The following is a 20,282-nucleotide window of genomic DNA, read 5'->3' as shown; positions in this document are numbered from 1 at the left end:
ACTTTTGTGGTCACTTCTGTAAACTATCATATATCATCAGCAAATAGTGAGAGTTTGAATTCTTCTTTTCTGAAATGTCTCCCCTTGATCTCCTTTTGTTGTCTTCTTGCTCTAACTAGAACCTCAAGCACTATGTTGAATAGATATAGATATGGAGAGAGTGGACAACCTTGTCTTTTTTTTTTTTTGCTGTATAAAGGAATCCTGTATACAGAAAATTTAACAAAAGCAATTTCATTGAGTTACAGTTCTCATGCTAGGGAACTGAACCTGATTTCTAGTATAGAGTAACATAGTAGGTACCATCAGCCTCGTAAGACTCTGTAAGACCCATCAGTAGCTACTCCCCATTTTCTTTACTCTAGCCCCAAGTAACCACTGAAAAAAAAAGAAATATGTTCACTCAAAAATCTACGCAATTAATGTTCATAGCAATATTATTCATAATTGCCCCAAAGTAGAAACTTGGATGTACAACAACAAAGAAACAAAAATATGGTCTTACACACAGTAGAATATTGCTTAAGTATAAATAGGAAGGAACCATGCTACAACACAGGAATAAATGAAGACAACCTTGTCTTGTTCCTGATTTCAGTAGAGTTTCTCTTTATTTAGTTTGATGTTGGCTGTTGGCTTACTGTATATTGTCTTTATTATGTTTATGTATGTTCTTGTATCCCTGCTCTCTCCAAGACCTTTATATTGAAGGGATATTGTATTTTGTCAAAAGCTTTTTCAGCATCTACTGAAAGGATCATGTGGCTTTTTTTTTTCAGTTTCTTTGTATGATGGATTACATTGACAGATTTTACATATATTGAACTATTCCTGAATCTCTGGAATGAAGTCTAATTGGTCATGGTGGATGATTTTTCTGATGTGTTCTTGTATGTGGTTTGCCAGTAATTTACTGAATATTTTTGCATCAATGTTTATGAGTGATATTGGTCTGTAATTCTCTTTCTTAATAATGTCTTTACGTGGTTTGAGTATCAGTGTAATTGCAACCTTATATAAAGAGTTTGGCAATGTTCCTTCTGTTTATATTGTATGGAACAACTTGAAAAGTATTGGTATTAGTTCTTTAAAAATCTTGTAGAATTATGTGCTGAAACCATCTGGACCTGGGCTTTTTTGGGGGGAGGGGAGAGACCTTTGATGACTGTGTCTATTTCTTTAGCAGTTATAGATCTACTTAATTTGCAAAATACATGTGATATCTTCCCTAAGAATGGGTTCTAATGACTGTGAAGTGATGCTCAGGAGACTTGTATAAAGATAATAATCTGTGGGACTTGGGTGAGGCCAACCCTACAGAAAGCAAAGATCACCAGGTCATAAACTACATCTGTTCCCAGATTTCTGGATGTAAACAGGTATAAACCCCTTCTGCTGAAGAGCAAAGCATGTGTGTTGAACATTTCTTGTTTCGATAGTACCACCTGTGATCTCAGGACCTCATGCCCTCTACGGGCATGATGGGTAACTAGCTACCTAACTAACTAAGTAAGAAGGAGATTAAGCAGACACTCTTGGAGCGGAATATATTGGAGTTGGATAACAAATGGACAATCTAAATCTAAGGAGGTTCTGTGAAAGATTTTGATTATGATTAGAGGACATCATTTCTTCTGAGAAAAAAAAAACATGCATTAACAAATATTGACCATAATGTTTACATCAATAAAATATGTTACCATGACCCAACATGCACCAAATAAAAACACAGCAGAAATACTTTAATAAAATTTAAATTATTGAAATGTTTTTGTTTAAAATCAAATTACAACAATTGTACCAAGGTGTGGCAATTTCTGAAAAAAGTCATAAAACATATGGTGTGTTCAAATATTAACAAAGTTCCCTTTAAAAGCTTAGAAAAAAGGAAAAAGTATTAGCCAGTGCCCCAGTGAAAACTTTATTGTACATAAAGAATTAGAAGCATTTGCAATAGAAACAGGAAAGATAAGAATTTCCACACTTATCACTACCTCACTTCATTCACTAACATTTAATATACAAAGAAAAACTCACACTTATTATTTTCAAAGACAACATGATTATAACTTTTTAAAAAGTAGTAAGATAAGGTTTCAATAATGTAGACAGATCAATTATAAAAATTAATAGTTTTCATAGATATTAGCGATGACTTCTTTGAATTATAACCTCAATTATCCTATTTAAAATAGCAATTATAAATAATCCAGGAAATGCTTAATTCTAAAACTATAAGAGCTAAGTGAAGAAATATTGAAACATAGATGAGAAACTAACTAAATGAGGGATGATTGAAAAATTCTGGTCTAACGGTGAATTGCATGTGTTTTGAACATGAACCACCTGATGTTGTGGTTGAATGTGCTCCCCAAAGAGCATGGGTGCACATCAAGAAATGAGTAGTGGGCTGGAGAGGTGGCTCAGGGGTTAGCAGTATATATTCTTTTTGTAGGGACATGAGTTCAGTTCCCAGGGTCTAAGTCAGGCTCTAACTCCAGCTGTAGAGGATTTGGTGACCTCTTCTGGCCTCTGCAGGCAACACATGCATATATATGCATATATATTATTTAAAAAACCTTAAATTTTAAAAAGAGAATAGATAATGAAAATGTTGTACACATACACAGGGGAACATTGCTCTATTGTAAAGAACCCATAAAGTAGGAAAGTAGATGGAGCTGTAAAGTGCAATATTAATAGAGGGGACCCAAACTCAGAAAGACAGTAACTACATGTTTTCTCTGATGTGCAGAATACAGTCTGTAACATTGATATGTATAAGAGGGTATAAACACAGGTAATCATCTGGAATAGAGACTGAGAGGTATCAAGGCGAAGAGGCAGGAACCTAATACTTTTTCAGCATATGAATCTACAATTGCCAAGTATAACAGATGCAAAAAGTGCTGTGCAAGCTGAAAAGAGACCCTGCGAATGCGGTGAACATTTGCCTATCAACACATTTCCAACAGAGGGAAGAAGAGAAGCAGATCTCTCAAAAACTGCTTTCACAAGTGACTATGAAACCTGTGGCCTGTTGTGATATGAGTAATACAGTTCTTTTCTCTGACAAGGGAATTGTGTGCCGTCTGCAATAATGTATAAAGCAGTGGCAGGATCATTCATTAGATTTTAAAACAGGGTGAAATCTCAGACCTTTTTATGTTGTTGATGGTATAGTGTGCACTCACACAGTTTAGCTGCACATTTTTTTCTGATAGATAACTCCTTAAAAGCGAGGATTGAGACTGGTGTGATAGTACATGCCTGCAATCCCAGCCAGATATTCAGGAGGCTGATGCAGGAGGATTGTAAATTCAAGGACTATCTGGGCTACAGAATGAGTTCAAGGTCAGCCTGAGCAACTTAGTGAGATCATGTTTCAAAATAAATAAAAAGAAGCCTAGAAATATTGGTTAGTGTTAGAAATCAGGGAAATGCAAATTAAAACAACTCTGAGATACCATCTTACCCCTGTCAGAATGGCTAAAATCAAAAACACCAATGATAGCCTTTGCTGGAGAGGTTGTGGAGTAAGGGGTACACTCATCCATTGCTGGTGGGAATGCAAACTGGTGCAACCACTTTGGAAATCAGTGTGGCGGTTTCTCAGGAAATTCGGGATCAACCTACCCCTGGACCCATCAATACCACTCTTGGGAATATACCCAAGAGATGCCCTATCACATGACAAAAGCATTTGTTCAACTATGTTCATAGCAGCATTATTTGTAATACCCAGAACCTGGAAACAACCTAGATGTCCTTCAATGGAAGAATGGATGAAGAAAGTATGGAATATATACATATTAAAGTACTACTCAGCGGTAAAAAACAATGACATCATGAATTTTGCATGCAAATGGATGGAAATAGAAAACACTATCCTGAGTGAGGTAACCCAGACCCAAAAAGATGAACATGGGATGTACTCACTCATAATTGGTTTCTAACCATAAATAAAGGACATTGAGCCTATTAAAAAAAAAAGAATGTGTAGGCATGGGCTTCAATCCTTAATACTACAAGGAACTATAATGAACTGAACAAACTAATGACTAAGAATTATATATAATTTATCCAATGTACAAGTCTCTCTAATCCACACCTTAATTGAAGTAGATATCAGCTAAATAAAAATACCATGATATAGATAATTAAGATGAAGGGAGTCAAAGACAACCTACACCATAATTTTCAGATTTTTTATTAGCTAAATCCATGCCGTTTTTCATCAAGACAATTATCACTCCAAATTCGAAGACAACTACACTACTGATTTTTATACCTATTCTCCAAATAACAGGGCCCTTAACCTTGGCACTTTGTTTTCCTGCCCTCATAGTGTATATACATTTATTGAAGCATACTTCAAATTATTTAATTCATTAATTTTTAATATCCAAATTTCTATCACAAAGAAAACACTTGTAAGGGGTTTGCTTGCAAGAAATATAGTGGGTCTAGTTAATGGCTGGAATCGGCGTATTTTTTCCTTCAGTAACTGGCTGGGGATATTTCAAGGGAAAGTGAAAAACATTTAATTATATAACATTTTCATTCCACAAATTTACATAATTAAGCAAGAGTCTCATGGAGAGTAATCGGCATCATGGTTATTGTTCTTATGTTTGCAAAATTGTCATTAAAGGTAAAGCTCAAAAAATGAAATCATGGCTTTTTGAAAAAAAGAAAAAGAATACTTGCAAATGAAATAATTTTTTCTATTAAAAAAAGACATCTGGGCTTATGTTCCAGTTGGAAATATACTTCCTGACCCCCATTGGGTCAGTTTTGAAACATGTCCTTGCCTAGTCCTTGCAATGTGGGTTTGTCTGGAGAAATGACTCTATGTACGTGCATTTGCACAAACTATACATTTGTTTCCCCAAAGTGGGGCTGGAAGTTCCAATACTCAATGAGATAATTCTTGGAGCTGTCCCCTTTAAGTGGTAATTATTCTGTGACTACCAATCCTTCAAAAGTGGAATTACTGTACTTATGAAGAGACCTCAGAAAATTTCCCTAGCTCTTGTTCTATTGCAGGAAGATGTGGTACTTGAAAGAGAATTACTAATAGAATAGAACTATGTTGATACCCTGACCTGAGGGTTACAGTTCCCAGAAGGGATAAACACCAATATGTTTTGTTTATAAACCTTCCAGACTATGATATTTTGCTACAGTACCTTGAACTGATGTAGAAAGCATGCAGACAGCAAAACTGTCATAAACGATGAAATCTGTGGCACATGTAATTGGGCTTGAGTCTTTCATTTCCGAGTATGATCTGAGGAAGGGACACTGTCCTCACTAAGAGGAAACCAAGGCATTGGATGAGAAGCCAAAGAAGCAGGCAGTTCAGTAAGGGTCTCAGCATGGAAGGCATAAAGATCAGGAGGAAGATCATTTGGCTGATCTTGTCTCTGAGAACCTCCTAGAGCCCTCAAGCTGTTCTCCAGCAATGGAAGATGATTCCAGAAAATCGAGGAGTCTCAATGAAGGTACACCTGACAGATAAAACCATTGAGTTTGAGCTTCTCACATAAATAACTCATGATAAGGGGTCAGCATTCCCAAAAAGTCTTGGGAAAATCTGGGAAGGGAAACTTGCTGGAAGGCTGGGTGAGGTTTTAATGCCATTGAGATGTGATCATAAATATAAAGGCAATTCCATTTTATCCACAAGCTTGTGAAGCACAGGGTACATTTTGTAGCAAAAAAAATATCAAAGTACAAAAGATAAATTTCAAAGGCAAAGTTTACAGCTTGTCCTCTGTAGGACAGACTACCTAGGACGCTCTTTCATCACAGTTAGTTAAATGAGGGTTCTGGCAATGCAATGACTCAGAGATAAGGGAAAATAAGTCGTAACATCAATATCCTCAATGTTTGGGGATATATGTGGGAACATAAATATTAAATGTTGAAAAAGGAATCCAACCTGCCCTTCAAGTCCAGCCAGCTGGCTTCCCTCCACCACAAAGTGCCCTCTAAGACAAGCCTAAAGACAAAGCAACTCTCCCAAGGAGCAGTGGTTTGCAGAACTTTACAAGAGAATGGAAATATGGAGAGGTTTTTTTTTTTTTTGGATTGGTTTTTGTTTGTTTGTTTTTTTGTTTGTTTGTGTAAGTGTCTGTGTATGCATAAGGTGTGAAGGTCAGAGAAAACCTTGCAGGAGTTGGCTCTTCTATTCCTTCCTGTGAGTCTTGAAGATTGAGCCCAGTTCATTCGGGCTTGGCATCAAGCTACTTCGCCCACTTAGCCATTTTGTCAGCCCTGGTTTGACTTGATTTCACTCTACAAAGGAAAAAAATGGACTGTTCTTACTCAGTGACAGTAGATTCTCTGCTGGAAGGCACATGGTATTCTCTAAGCGGCTCTGAGAAATTCTATCCACTGGAGCCTCTAGCAACTCTTCAATGTTGCCATTGCTAGATAAACTCCAGTGGTTTGTTTGCTTGAAGGATGGCCTGGATTTATAGACAGGTCTGTTGGTTAATAATGCACCAAGGTAACTTTGTGTTTTATTTTTTTCCAATATGGCAACTATGATGATTAATTTAATCTTGATTGTCAACTTGATTAAGTAGGGGATCAGCTAAGAGACAATTGTTTCTGGGAAGGTCTATGAGGGCATTTGTGGGAAGGCTTCATTGACAGGGGAACTTCTTCCAGAATGAGCTACACCTTCCTGCAGAGGTCTGAGGAAAAAGATGGTGCACCTGAACACCTATGTTCGATTCTTGTTGGTGAGCACATCTATCCCATTGTGGTTGTCCCTGATGCTCTGCTTCCTGGTCATCAGAACCCAGCTTCTTCAGCCTTTCAATGTGGACTGGAGACAAGCAGCCCTCCAGGGATCCTCCAGTCCTTTAGCTGAGACACTCATCCTTGTGAACTGAGCCGCTACCAGATTCTGAGCTTCTCCAGTGTATGGACAGCCGTGGTGAAGTTACTCAGTTCTTATTCTTTAAGCCAATCTCATAAATCCTCTGTTTATATTTATTCATTCTGTTGGTTCTGTCCTTCTAGGGAACCTTAACCAATACTGCAGGTATTTGGGATAATAAAACATGATAAACCATGACGGCAGTTATTGTTGTCATTTTTTTAAAAGTTGAAACAAGGAAACAACACAGTAAAGGAGATAAGGCAGCCCCCAGGAGGAACTCCACAGATCTGACCTGTGACCTAACCATGAGTTTATGGTGAAGACCTAAATTACTTTCTGAATCACAAAAAGCCCTGCCTTTCTTTCTATCTGCACCTCTCATGATTATGCTGGATGACAGCCACTCAGAGGGCTCTCTGAACCCTGCTTAGCGATAACCTATTAGACAGAAATACGATATCATTTTAGCATACCAAAATGAAAATCCCACCATGACGCAAAGCTTGATAAGGTAAATATTCCCCTAACATTTCTGATTAACACCTCTGACTATTTCTTCTTAAGTTCAAAGAGCTATTATTAGAAAATTGTAGCACCGTGCGGTTAAGTGTGGCAGATGGCGTATAGGAGTGAGTGGTGTGCAATTTACAGTAAACAAATTCTTTATCTTTGACGGGTCATGGGGAGAAGTAAAATGGTCTCCAACGCAGCCAGGGAATATGCAAGAAAACACTGACATGCAGATTCACTAATTACAGTGAAATGTGTTAAAAAGCTACAATTGTCCCAGTGGATGGAACCTTGTCCCAGGAAGATTAGAAAGAACAGCCAGGCGTCATGGATTGACGGCAGGATGCTATTTGTAACTGTGCTCCCAGATTGGTTGACACCTGTTCAGAGAAGGGATTCAAGTCTTTAGGGCCTTCAACTTGGTTGTCTCTCGAGGCTGGGACACTTCTTGGTGGTATGTGTGAGTGTGAAGCCATCAGCTGTTTCTAACCCAATACATGAGGAGAAATTTCGCAAACATTACCTCCTTTCTTCAAAAGAAGAGGACGACAGAGCAGCAGGAACTAAGTCCTTCAATCCTCATTAGGTTTATTGCCGTCAACTTAGTGATGCAAATACTGCAGTTCGAATTCTGCCACTACGAAAAATTTAAAAAAGCAACATAAAACAAGTATTTTTAAAGTGCTTTTCAACAATGGGTGTTTGACTATCTATTGAAGTGTTACTATGAGCATTTATAAAATCGCAAATAAGGAAAAAAACCGTGCAATCCATAGCAGACAGGTGCCGGCACTATGTGAACATATACAGAACATCAACAGAGAGCTCTTAAGTAATTAGTGGCATTTGGTCTACAGGGGCAAGATCATTGTGTTGAGAAATAGTGATTTGTGTTCAAATGAGAATATAGAAATTATATATCTGCTCATCTTCAGCCCATGTTGAAAGGCTGAAGAAGCTGGGTTCCGAAAGCCAGGAGGCAGGGCAACAGCCACGACCACTATGGAACAGACGCGTTCACCAGCAGGAATCGAAGACAGGCATGCACGTAAACTGTCATTTCCTCAGACTTCTGCAGGAAGGTGTTGCCCATTCGGGACAAAGTTCTGCTGTTAATGAAGCCTTCTCGCAAATGCCTGCACAGTCCTTCCCTGAAACATTTGTCTCTTAGTTGATCCCCTACTCAGTCAAGTGGGGAATTATAAGCAGTTAAACAAATTAAAGTTATGGAGAAGACAGAATACCTCGCACAGTTTCAGAAATGTACTTTATTAAATGTTCTCCTGACCCACAGACAGAGGGAGTGACTGACACATGGACAGGGTGGGGGAGGAGGGGAGCGAGGGTGTGGCTGACCACAGATAGGGGGTGAGTGGCTGAGCGTGGCTGATTCTGCTCTTCGTCACACCACCGCCACAGGATTTCTCCTGAAAATTCATAACAGTGTTGGGAGGGGTATTTAATGGAAATGATTTTAAGCTTATGAGAGGTGTATAAAGAGTCAACAAGTGGGCCTTGTGGTCATAGATTTTTAAAACGATTCTTATCATATATGAAATTATAGATGAAAAATTGAATTTCTGTTATTTGGGTGTAGAACTCACAAAGATAAGAAAATTGGATTTGGGAATTTTATTGTCCTGGAGTTTTAATTTGAAGCTTTAGAATTTAATTTCATTATGATTTTACTCTTGAACATTAGTTTTTTCCAAGTATTTAGATAATGACAATGTAGTACAAACTTGGAACATGTTTACGTTGATGGCACTTTGTGTGGGAACACTTGTAAGCCTTCATGTGACCTCTTTGTGTATTCTCTAGTGAACTGTTGCCTGCCTACATAGAATGGGAAAGAGAAATATAATGAGGTTGCTGTAAAAGTGACCTCTTAGCATTGAGAACAAGGTATCAGTGCTAAATTAAAAACAGCACACCATTCTCATTTGTCTTTAAGGGCTTCTTAATAGAAACCAGGGTGCTCACCTGCGATCTCAAGAGGCTCCAGGGTGGAGTCCTGCTGGCATTCTAAGAGAATAACTTCATTAGGGTAATAGTACTGTCCTCATGCATGAAAACAGCCATGTTGTGTTAAAGGGACAAAAACATGAAGTTGGTTGGGCAAGTGACTCCCTTGATCTTCATAGATTTCCCTTGAGACAATCCCAGATAGGATTCTTGTCCTTCACTGTACTACTTCCTCATTTCTTTCCCCAATTGCTTACCTGCCATTTGAAAGGGAGAGAAGGTGCTTGTACTATATCTATTGAACAGTGAAGATTTAGTGAGTGGGTCACAGTTGGGGAGAGGGGCACCTAGTTCTTGACCATCGAGCAGATAACAGAAGCTGTATTTCTTCCTCCATGAAGCTGCAGTCTACAAGGAATTTCACCCTTAATCTAACAAATTAGTATAACTATTTTCCCAATGATTCCATGTTCAAGTAGAGAGTGGGTCGTATTTATTGGCTCTATTAAAAGTCCTATACACTCTTTGTGCACGTGTGTGTGTGTGTGTGTGTGTGTGTGTGTGTGTGTGTGTGTGTGTGTGTCATTTTAAATATCAAAATGGGAAATTTGGCTTCTGTGTGTTTGCACTGGGAATATCTTCTGGCTTTAAATGTATTCTTTCCAGAAATAAAGAAAGTGCAGGTAAACATACTTCTATAGACATTTTAAATTTCTCTGTGTTGTCCTTTGGTGTGGAGTAATACTTCAAATCCATATGGGCATTTCGAATTCCATAAATACCTTCATATTGCGAAGAAAATAATTCACATATAAAATTTTAAAATTGTAAGCAGGTCTACGTAGTCCAGGAGATGGATTACTTGTCCCAGGTGGTAATTATCTTTTAATGTGGGGCTGTTCAAACTTGAGATGTCCTGCAGCATGAAATACATTCTGAAACTCAGTACTACTTTAGAAAGAACACAGAATATTTCTTTATAATGTTTTATATTGATTTCACCTTCAAATAATAGGTCAGGTCAGGAACACTGGGTTAAATGCAATATATAAACAATACTAAAATTAATGCCCACTTTCTTTTTCTTTAATATAGCCACCAGAAAATTTTAAATTGCATGTATGATTTATATTATATATCTATTTGAAAGGGCGTGTGACAGAGCAAATTGCACTACATTTACATCCCATATTGCTTGTTTTAATAGTAACTCAGATACTTATCCTTTAAAAACAATGAAATCCTTATTTTTACAATAAAATTTTATAACTATACCATTTTAATTATTAATATTTACTAATAAACACTAATGCTTGTTAAGTGCCCAGGTACGAGACAGAGTACTATACAATTTGCATATGCTATTTCATTTCCTCGTGATATCTTACTACAGATGCACTATGGAAAGAGTATAAATGAGCAGCTATACTAAGAAGCCCTTCCTCCATGCCTTGGCAACACTGGGCTTGGACGCTCTTTTGTTTGTTTTCTAAGAACTTTCCTCTTTTGTCTTGGATGGCAGTGCTGTCTCTCACAAATTTTACCCCATTAGCTAGTCACAAGGAAACTTCCAAAATAAACACCCTGCCTGCTGAGGAGTAAAAACTTTCTGCTGAATATGTGCATCACCTTTCTTTTTTGGGGGGTATCCTCTCCCCCAAGTTGTTTCGTCACCTTCACCGTGTTGCAGATTATCAAAGTTGGGTAACTGGGGGGAGCTAAACTCAATGGAATGCTGCAAAATTCAACAAGGCAATCTCTGAATTGAAAGTACACAAGAACTTTATTTTCTGCCCCAAGACTATTTACAAGTAGTCAAATAATTTTACCCGTGCAAAATGTAGTCTAGGAGATATTTATCTCCTACTATGTTAAATTACAAAAATATTTTGGGGATTTATTGGGAAATCTGGAATACTTCTTTTTGCTAGTAGGTAGCAGAATACCCAGAGTATTTAAAACCATCCAAAAGGTCCAGGAAAATAGTGTGATGCCACCATAAGTAGAAGCAAATAAAACCCTAAATTAAGTACATTAATTTTGTTCTAATAGCAGAATTTTTTGTATAGCTTCTGAATGTTTTCCAGATATAGATTATTTATTCTATAAATTTATATAAATTATAAATTTATTCATTCGAAAACAGTATTATCCTTGCCATTGATTCTAGTCAATAGAATCCATATCAGGCTTCTATTTATATTAGTATTAGTATTAGAAACACCAAGGACTATGCTGAAATGTCTTATTTACAAATATATTCATGATCTTCTAAGTGCCGTACTCTATAGTATCTGAGAGTATGAGGGGACTGAGATTTAACAGAGGTGTTATTATATCTTATAGATTAATAAAATCAGTGTGTTGAATTCTCCCAAGTATTGTCCTTTGAGCGTCTGAAAAGGCATAATTGAAGCTTTAAAGATCTTTAAAACGTGCTCACAGAAGGAACACAAGAAACACACACATGGTCTCATTCTAAAGAGGTAGATAGTTTGTTTGACTTATATAAACTGGATATCTGGATATATTTAAGAATACACACACACATACACACACACACACACACACACACACAAATACATAGATTCATGCAATAACAATGAAAAGAAGATAACTAATGAATAGAAAAGAGGCCATGAATCTGAAGCAGAGCTGGGGAACGGTGTATGGGAGGATTTGGAGGGAGGAAAAGGGAAAATGTTGTAATTAAACTATAATCTTAAATTTTTTTAAGAAAAAGTTAATCATCTGAAAGTGAACTAGACACTGGCAAGCACACTGACTGCAGAATCAAGAGACAGCACCGCTAACAGAAATGACCTGAGTGGGTTGAGAGGCCTCAAACAGGAACTGATCTTAGACGGTGGAAGCACAGAGGCCCTTGGAAAAAAGAAAACTGCACAGAAAAGAAAGAGACAAAATCAGTTGGAATATAAAGTAAGAAAAATAAGGAAAACAGCAGACTTCTTAGCTTTAAACCCCATTGTGAAATATCTTGAGTACTGGGTGAAAGATTTTGTCTGAGAACTAGTGAGTATATACCATTTGACAAGATTCGGAACTATCAAAGTAGAAAGGAAAAAGCTACATAACCATTAGAAACAAACACTAACAGAACTGTGGGTCTAGGTGAGAAATCAAAATAAAAATAGAATTCAGATAGAACATCCCCATTGTCTCAGTGTGTGGGTGCACCCCTCGCGGTCCTGAGGTCCTTGCTCGTGCTCCGTCTCCTTCTGCTCCTGATTTGGACCTTGAGATTTCTGTCCCGTGCTCCTCTGTCTCTGTCTCCTTCCATCACCTGATGAAGGTTAATATTCATGAGGATGACTATGTGTTTGTCTTTGGGTTCACCTTCTTACTTAGATTCTCTAGGAACATGCATTACAAGCTCATTGTCCTTTATCAAGGCCAGCTGGCCTGGGTCTGAAAAAGCATAGGATAAATCCGGACTAGCTGAACATAGTGGACAATGAGGACTACTGAGAACTCAAGAACAATGGCAATGGGATTTTTATCCTACTGTGCGTACTGGCTTTGGGGAAGCCTAGGCAGTTTGGATGCTCACCTTTGGAGACCTGGATAGAGGTGGGCGGTCCTTGGGCTTCCCACAGGTCAGGGAACCCAGATTGCTCTTCGAGCAGATGAGGGAGGGTGACTTGATCGGGGGAGGGGGAGGGAAATGGGAGGTGGATGAGGGGGGGAGGCAGAAATCCTTAATTAATAAAAAAAATCAATAAAAAAAAATAGAATTCAGGCAGCAAGCCTGAAACCTGTAGCAGGGGCTTACAAATAAACAAGAACTACATGCTGTGGGTATGATGTGAGGAAGCCAATCTGGAAGTGATGTAGAATTCTGAGTTGACAAGCTCAGCCATGTTCAGGGCACTATGCTCGTGGGAACCTATTCCTCATACTGAATTGCCTTGCCTAGTCTAAATACTTGGTATGCCTTGCTTTGTTGATACCCATGGGATTCCTGTCCCTTTCTGAACAGAAACATAGGAGAAGTGGATAGGGCTAGGGGGTGAGGGGAGTGGGAGAAGTGGAGGGAGGGGAAACTAGAAGAAAAAGAAATCTAAATACTAAAAAGAAAAAATTCTGAGTTGACAAAGGTATTAACAAGACAACTAGGCCAGAGCTACGGGAGCGAGTGACACCTGACTTTTCTCATTTGTTAGCTTCATCAAATTCAGTAAAGTACATTTGGGAAATATGAATAATAAAAATTATGAAAGGCTTATTGTTTTTATAATTATTTATTGTCTTGAATCACTGTCTCATAATAGCTTAATTAACTTAATATGAAACAATAACTTGAAAACAATCACAAGTAATTGGTCAGGTTGAGCATACAAAAGCAGGAGTAAGGAGAATAATGGAGGCAAGAATCCTCAGAAGATAAGCGCGTGAACTAATCTCTGCCTTGTTGTTTTCACTCTGACCAGACAGGGTGCAAACTCTCACCACAGGTATGGTTCACTTTTATCTTGACTTTAAAACAATACTGTCATCACGTCTCAAAAATCCCACCTCATCCCACATTGTTTTGGTATCATGTATCCAAGAACCGAAAGTACGGAACTCAGTAACGGGCTGAGTCACTTAGAATTTTTCATTCCCTTAAAGCTTCTATATTCTGAATCAAAATTGTTGTTGACCCTCCTCTAAAATTTTTTTTCAAACCTTTTACCTTGAGATAACAAATATATAACTACTTGGGGTTTTGTCTCTTTAAAATGTTTTGGTAGACTGATTATACAGTCATAGGAGCTCAGTGTGATATATTGACTTATGTTCCACAATCCAATCAGGGTAATTAGCATATTCACCTCATCAAACATCTATTGTTACTTTGTAATGGGAATATTCCAAATCCTCACTGCTAGATATTATAATGTATTTTAGGAAGTTATTAAATGCAGTCACCCTGCTATGCCATAGAACTCTAGAACTTAATCCTCTTATGTAAATATGAATGTGGTTCCCTATCAGCCATCCCTGCTGTACACTGCCCCCTTACCTCTCTCCGTCTATGGTAATCAGGACTCTACTCCCTCCATGTAGAGAAATTATTCTTTAACGTCAAATTGAAGAGGCTTGTTCCTTAGTTACATCCTCAGAAGGAAGACTTTACTTCTGATTGGGTTTCCCTGTCTTTTCACTCTTTGTCATCTAAAACCGTATCCTAAGTTTATTGCTCTAAATCAAACAACAAATTTGGGATTTTAAAACTATTAAAGCTTGGTTAATTATAAATGGGTTTATTATAATAAATCTAATAAACAATTAAATTTCTTGGGCTTTTTTTTCTACCTGAACTATATTAGCAGAGATGTTATGAATCTTTTCCTAGCTTGGTTCAATTAGAAAAATTAAAAGTACATAAAAGTTCAAGACAAGTAAACTATTGTTACTGTTATTAAAGTTATTCATAATTACTACCCTTTAAAAGGGAATCCCTTGTCAAAGAAGTCATGAAGGCTACCGGTTTCCACTTATAGAGGAATGGATCTGTGGATATTAATGTCTCCTCTTGTCACTTCATTTTATTTTATCCAGCAAAGTAGAGAGAAAAGCTAAACTAGGCAGAACAAATAGAAATTCTTTGACTTGTATGACAGAAAATTCCCCTAGGTGGAGGTTTTCAGCAGCTATAATAAATCTTGGTTTAAAGGAGTATAATATTTCATGATAGAAGATATTTCATTTCCGCAAACTACTGTAATGTATGAGCCTTTAAGAAAACAAGAAGCGAGAATTTCTTGAATGCGCTGATAAAATCAGTGCTGATATTTAGATACTCCAAAAAAAGAAAAAAAGAAAAATGCCAATCAAATTATGAAATTAAGGTAAGACTATAAATTGCAAGATGGAATTAATATCTATGAGGGTGGATTTTGGTTTTTCTAAGATTAAAGAAGACAGATATGTCCCAGTCATGTCTGACCCTGGATGTTCTACCCACCTGCCTACCATGACTACCTCCACATTACTCAGATACAAAAGCAGGAGACATTAGCTGTTGTAGGAGCTGCAGGCTGGTTCCTGCCGCCCAGCTCCTGGCCTCCTGCTAGCTTATGCCCCAAAATAACAACACACAAACTGTATTCTTTTAAACACTGCTTGGCCCATTATATCTAGCCTCTTCTCAGCTAACTCTTGCACCTGGACTAGCCCATTTCTAATAATGTATGTAGCACCGCTAGGTGCGCTTACCGGGAAGATTCTAGCCTACGTCTATCCTGGGTCAGAGCTTCATCGCGTGTGTCCCCGAGAGCTGAGCTATGGCGTCTGTCTGAGGCGGCTACCTCACTTCCTCTTCCTCCCAGCATTCTGTTCTGTTTACTCCTCCCACCTATGTTTTAACCTATGAGGCCAAGCAGTTTCTTTATTACTTAACCAATGACCTTCCTCCATCAATTAGCAAAAGGTATCGGTGCTGTATTTACGTGCCTTTTACTTTGTTAGAGAGCTCTATTCAGCTTGGAAATTGTGCCATAATTTTTCTTCCCCCTTTCGTACTTCATTGCAATTAAATAAGTCAGGAAGAACTAAGGTGTTAGTTATCTTAATCCTATCTGTACTTTCAACAGCAGAGTCCAACTTTAACAACCCAAGTTCTTCACTGTAAATATCAATTATCACTTACATAAGTAAGCAGTGCTTAGTGTCAGGAAGAGCTCTCGGGTTGCTCAATCTAGATATGCCCTAGGTCACCATTTGGTGAGGTTAGGATATACAAGGATTTCAGAAATTCTGATCAAGTGCCTGAGAAGACTGGAATGATGAGACTGGGAAGGAGGCTGGGGGACATTAGCAGGAATAGGGAAAATGAGATTCAATATGCCCACCTTTAAAGCAGCAGGAAGTAGATTGATAAAGAGAAATGCCTACCCTGGGTGAAGGCAATCTTTTGGAGCCTGAAACTTGGAAAATGAAGATGTAACTGGGAAAATGACCACTGAGCACATGTACCAAAGAACAGACCCCAAAGTCCATTTTTTTACTCAACATTTTTGAGGATTTTATATGTAATACTGTATTTGCTTCATTTCCATCCATCTTTCTCCACACTCAGTCTCCTCCCATGTCCACACCCTCCCTCCTAAATGTGTGACCTCTTTTTCTTTAATTATTATAATTACACAGGCAGATACACATATGCATGCAATGTCAATTTAGTGATGTTCACATGTATATGTGTTTAGGCCTGTTCACATGGCAGTGTCTCCTCCCTGAAGAGACCCCAGTCACCCTCTCTCGTAGCCACTGAGACCCTGTAGTTCTTCATCAACTTACAGGATTTTGTGAAGTTTTCCCCACTCACATTCACGTCTTCTTAAAGAAACTGCATTGACTTTTAATTTCATGAGTTCAACTCAGTCATGTCCAAAATACACTAACAGCAGATGTCACAGTCCTCTAGTTCTTACCATCTTTTTACCCTTTTCATCTTCAATTTTCTCCGAGTCTTAAAAATATATATATACAGGTTGCATTGTAAATGTACCAACTCAGAGGAGGCACACCACAGTCACTTACTTTCTGATTTTTAACAGTTGTGGATTTGAGTAATTGTCTCCACCTGCTGCCAAGAGAATCTTGTTCGATGCCGGATGGAAAGCTCCACTTATCTGTTGATTGAATAAGTACGTAGAGTGCAGTTACAAACTCTATCGTTTTAGAAAAACGGCAGTAGTGAGTTCTACTCTCAGGTCTAAGACCTCTCCAGATGGATATCTATCTAGGTTTACAGTAGCAGGCAAAAATGTCCTACCATGGAGTGAACCTTAAGCCTAGTTAAACAGTTCTTGATTTTTTTAAATTTATTTATTTATTAAAGATTTCTGTCTCTTCCCCGCCACCGCCTCCCATTTCCCTCCCCCTCCCCCAATTAAGTCCCCCCCCCTCAGCCCGAAAACCAATCAGGGTTCCCTGTCCTGTGAGAAGTCCAAGGAACCCCCACCTCCATCCAGGTCTAGTAAGTTGAGCATCCAAACTGCCTAGGCTCCCACAAAGCCAGAGCGTGCAGTAGGATCAGAAACCCATTGCCATTGTTCTTGAGTTCTCAGTATTCCTCATTGTCATGTTCAGAGAGTCCGGTTTTATCCCAGGCTTTTCCAGACCCAGGCCAGCTGGTCTTGGTGAGTTCCCAGTAGAACATCCCCATTGTCTCAGTGTGTGGGTGCACCCCTCGCGGTCCTGAGTTCCTTGCTCGTGCTCTCTCTCCTTCTGCTCCTGATTTGGACCTTGAGATTTCAGTCCTGTGCTCCAATGTGGGTCTCTGAGTGAGGTAAGCCAGACCCAAAAAGAGGAACATGGAATGTACTCCCTCATATTTGGTTTCTAGCCATAAACCAAGGACATTGAGCCTATAATTAGTGATCCTAGAGAAGCTAAATAAGGAGAACCCAAAGAAAAACATATAGGCATCCTCCTGAATATTAACCTTCAGCAAGCGATGAAAGGAGACAGAGACAGAGACCCACATTGGAGCACAGTTCTTGATTTTTGCCAAGATAAAAGTGCCACTAGTGGCTGGGCAGTGATGACTCACACCTTTAATCCCAGCACTTGGGAGGCAGAGGCAGGCGGATCTCTGTGAGTTCAAGGCCAGCCTGGGCTACTAGAGCTAATTCCAGGATAGGCTCCAAAGCTACAGAGAAACCTTGTCTCAAAAAAACAAAACAAACCAAAAAACAGAGAAAAAAGTGCCACTGGTGCACAATTGCCAAGATCTTGTCAGAGCATCATCATTGTGGTTCATACGTTTTACCCCTAAGTAGGACTATTGACTCGTTTTTCCCCTAGAAAACCAAATAACTTCAAATACTATAAGAACTAATCCTCGGAGGGAAAGATTCCAGGTAAGTTCCAGGTCAACACCAAGTCCTGTGTTCAAAGTATATGGTGTTTTCAGCAATAGGATCAGACCATCCAGTTTGGGAAAGCATCCAAGGGTAACGGGAATAGCTTGTGTTGTTTGGGGTGTCTCTTGGATATCCCCAACCAACAAATCAAAGGAAATTGCTCGTGTCTGGCATTGGGAGTTTTGTGAAGTACAATAAGACTCTTGGGGGGATTATTATCATCTCATGCAGTATAATTAAATTCAAATATAGACGGGTGGTGGTGGCGCACGCCTTTAATCCCAGCACTCGGGAGGCAGAGGCAGGAGGATCTCTGTGAGTTCGAGACCAGCCTGGTCTACAAGAGCTAGTTCCAGGACAGGCTCCAAAACCACAGAGAAACCCTGTCTCGAAAAAACACAAAAAAATAATAATAAATTCAAATATACATGCATAAATGTTATATAATTATTGACTACTTTTCTATTGTTGTGATTAAAAACCATGACCAGAAAAATTCATCAAAAGATGATCTTTTGGGGAACTTGTGGTTCCAGAGGGTTAGAAACCCTGATAGTGGAGGGGAGGCAGTAGAGCTGGGAGTTGAGAGCTGAGGACTCACATCTTAAATGATAAACATTTCTCCATTTCTTTCATGGTCCACTTCATAGCACCTGTATCCTACAGTCTTCTACTATCTCCACTGTAGAGCTCCTTCTCGCCCTCTCTATGCATAACCCCTTTCCACTTTTCTGGCTACTTTCCATGATGAATAACAACTAAAACAAAACAAAACAAATAACAACAAAAAACTAGAAAAGCAGGAAAACCATTATCAAAACAGCAGTTGGACACCTTCGTTGATGAAATATACCCTAAGCACAAGGATGCTTCCAGGGAATAGCTCAGTCTAGCATCATTACAAAGATAAGGCTGGTTATTTTACAGCTCAAGTAGGAAAAAGTGTTTTCACTGAAAACCTGAACACTAGGGTGACAGGGATGTGAAGATAGGGGAAAAATAAGTTACTGATTTCCTAAAATGCAGGCAGGTGGGGTAGAGAGAGCTGTTTGCTTGAGGACTGCCAACAGCAAAGAAGACAGTGTTAGAAATGTAGCCTTGAGAAGTGTCAGATAAGGAACCAGAATCCCCGAGGCCTGCATTTGTGCCACAGAGCACCATGTCAACATCTCTGTCACTAGACTCCCCAGTAACTCAAGGACCAGGCTTTACTTAAGACATAGATTCCACAAGGTTGGGATCATTGAGGACCATCTTAGCTGCTCCTGAGTACAAATCTACCTATCAAAATGCTCCATCCAGTAAGAGCTGAGTATGTGCTAACTCCTGTCATTTTTATCATCTGAAGTTGCACAGAGACGTTCACTATTGATTGTTTCTTTACATATAGGTTATTACAGCATCCAAGCTCCAAACAATATTCTAGAGAATAAATAAAATAAAGTATCACTTCTCAGCTTTTTTATCGAGACTGAGGGAAGAATAGTTAAGACAAGGTATACTCACGTATGACACTTAAGTCACCAAATATTAATTCAGCAATTTATATCTCAGCACATATTATTAAAAAGCTCCTGTATATTTGAGGGTGATGAAAAGGTATTAGAATCAGCTACTTATCCTGAAAGGTTGCAAAATCATCCCATACTCTCCTTGAAATCTGTGTCTATTCACGGCATAACTGAGAACGAATGAGCTAAGTGATGCTCTCCCATTTCTGCTTTAAAGCGCAGGGGAAGGTGATGTGAGGAAAACAAACAGAAGCACACCCTAACCACCTCATCACCCAAAGGGGCTGGTAAAATGGCTAGGTGAGGATTTTTTTTTTAAGTTAAATCTGATTTCCTTCTAATCATGTGAATATGAGCTTCAGAAAAAAAGGAAAGAGGAATTAGAAAAATGACATGAATAAACACCCCTTCTTAGTTTAGCCAAAACAAATGTAAAGAGGTCAAAAATCAACCCTGCTATGAATACAAACCATCTCAGAGAAGAGTGGATACTGCAGCCTGTCTAGATCTGACAAGCACCAG

This window comes from Microtus pennsylvanicus, chromosome 19 (assembly GCF_037038515.1).
Source record: "Microtus pennsylvanicus isolate mMicPen1 chromosome 19, mMicPen1.hap1, whole genome shotgun sequence".
Taxonomy (NCBI): Eukaryota; Metazoa; Chordata; class Mammalia; order Rodentia; family Cricetidae; genus Microtus; species Microtus pennsylvanicus.
This window is presented reverse-complemented; position numbering follows the sequence as displayed.